Source organism: Schistocerca americana, chromosome 6, assembly GCF_021461395.2.
Source record: "Schistocerca americana isolate TAMUIC-IGC-003095 chromosome 6, iqSchAmer2.1, whole genome shotgun sequence".
NCBI classification, from domain to species: domain Eukaryota; kingdom Metazoa; phylum Arthropoda; class Insecta; order Orthoptera; family Acrididae; genus Schistocerca; species Schistocerca americana.
Window position 1 is genome coordinate 227,583,817 of NC_060124.1, and position 2,554 is coordinate 227,586,370.

At 43.8% G+C, this 2,554-nt stretch overlaps 1 non-coding gene across 1 annotated transcript; it reads left to right on the forward strand.

The window, feature by feature from the left end:
- Window positions 1-1,069: 1,069 nt before the first annotated feature.
- Trnat-ugu lies at window positions 1,070-1,144 on the forward strand. Its single transcript has one exon. It is a non-coding gene; the product is annotated as a tRNA-Thr (tRNA).
- The last annotated feature ends 1,410 nt before the right edge of the window (window positions 1,145-2,554 follow it).

Below are 2,554 nucleotides of genomic sequence, written 5' to 3' on the forward strand. Positions count from 1 at the left end.
TGGATGTGTGTGATGTCCTTAGGTTAGTTAGGTTTAAGTTGTTCTAAGTTCTAGGGGACTGATGACCTCAGATGTTGTGTCCCACAGTGCTCAGAGCCATTTGAACCATTATTTAAACCATCAACGACACAACTGCAGGCTTTACAAAAGCATCGATTATGATCAATGAAATTAAGAAATGGCATTTCTTAAATGAGTATCGTGTAGGCAAATATGAGGGACCACTTTTATGAAGACAAATTTAAATCTTTGTCCGCTCGTTCCCAATTAACTTTCGTTTTTCTTGATGTCCCCCGCATTGCAACTCACGAAGCAAATTCGGTTGAATACTTCGAGCTTCTCCACTCAGTATCCACGGTTTCACCCACAATCGTCTCCATTTCTCTCTTTTTCCGGCAATGTGCTCGCCACCAACATATGGTGTTTTTAACTGTTGGGCATCCATACCCGAACAACTATGACGAAAAATTTTACGATCGTGTGATTGCTCCAATGACGTAGTTTGGTCAATAAGGTTCACAAAATCTTCGACAAAGCATGCTTTTGTGCGGACCGGCTGTTAACACTACATCGTTGACGTCCCACAGCCGTGCTCTTAGGCCTGTATTTATCATAGGCCTCGCAGTGTCTTAACACTACATCACGGTTCAAGGGAGACAGTCGGAATCGGACAATGCTATAATCCCGAATTGCTGTAATTCCAATAGTAGTTACAGAAATAAATAGGAAGTATATCAACGCTTCTATGCAGCTAGGGCGTCCATTTAATTATCATTTCATTCTAGCCAAAGCTGCATGGTCATTAACGGTTACTGTTCCTTCGGGAACAGATACTACCTTCATATATAGTCAAAATATGGTTTCCCGGCCATTGACCTTCGTGTGCGAATGCACACGCTATGCCCTAACTCTTACGGGACTTGGTAGATTAATCTGCCACGAGTAATGAGTATGGTGGGAAAACATCTATTAGGCGCACTACGAATATAGTGCGGGACAATACGTTGAGAATGTGGGTTTCGCGGGAGGCGTGCCAGAGATAAATCCCTACAGTCGCGCTATCCTCTGTGCCCTCGGTGGCTCAGATGGATAGAGCGTCTGCCATGTAAGCAGGAGATCCCGGGTTCGACTCCCGGTCGGGACACACATTTTCAACATCTCCCCTAGGAAGTATATCAACGCCTCTATGCATCTAGGGTATCCATTAATTATCATTTCAGAAATAAATAGCTTTATAGTCGAAAGGTGATGATGATATATTAACACAATTTTACATGTGTTTCAGCCCAGCTACGAGTAGTTAATCACTGTAATAATATTTTTTTAAGTGAGCATGCTATGCTTTATAGCTGCTAAATGTGTCTACACCTCTGCTCTCGTCTGTTTCATCCACAACGAGCAGTATATCCGATATTACAGAATACCTCACGCCACTGCTTGACCGTCTTGTCGGCCTGTAATTTTAGCCGTTCACTTGTGCAACTGTTAGATGCAAGCGACTGAAATTGCCTCCGGTCTGGTGCGGTGCAGTTCCCGCTGCGGGCAGACAGTTGCGCGCCCTGGTTCGCAGTGCGTTGTATATTTGATGCCGTACCAGCGTCGCGCTGCGGTGGCTAAACTGCTTCCCGTGTAGTCACCCGACGCCAGACAGTGCCCGCTAGAGTGCTCTGGGAGAGGGGGAACAGCCATTCCCCGTTCCCGCCATCACTTCTCCAAGTTTCCGCCCGAAGATGGGGCGACCATCGGCATGGAGAGGGGGGGGGGGGATGTGTGCAGAAACCGCTGCCCTGTCTCGTCTTACTGACGGCGATCGAGTGTCTGTCTTTGCTCATGTCGCTGAAGAACAGAGACGGGGTCGGATTACCTTTTCATTCGTTGCTGTGGGCAACCTACATCTCGTGCATGAGGATACAAGTCCAGCCAGTATAAACTACTCGTTTGTGCAACCGACTCTGCAGTTTGTAATGGTTCTTTATTTACGTGATCATTACGGCACTCCAGCCCCAGTTCTCGATACCAGTAATATCGTACTACTTTTCTGCGAAATAACAGACATATTTTTGTGACAATATTCACATTTGGTTTTATTAATGTATTGGTACTCCGATGTATCGATATATTACAGTGATATGGTTCTTGTGCGTATTCATTTCTGTGAGACTGACATAATCTTTGACTTACTTGTAACCGTTTTGGCGCGAATGCGCACAGAGTAGTCTTTGTTTCACTTTGCAGAAGTTGAGTTGTTATTTCGCTTTGTAAAAGAACAGTCAAGTCTTGTGTTTGGTTAAAGTGGAAATTAAATATGTGAAGATTGATACAAAACTGTATTCTTGATGATGTGACAATTAAGAAGAAGCATATGTGAATTTACAAGAAGTTTAATAAAAATGTGGATCGTGAACACTACGTCAAAAATTATTTCTACCACTCCATTGTTCTGATCTGGGATTGTTTGATCATTAAGAATTTCCTGAAAAACGCATTTGTTAGGTCTTCAAATACTGCTAAAATACAGATCAGGACCTTCTAGCAGTCAAAGTGGAATCACCCT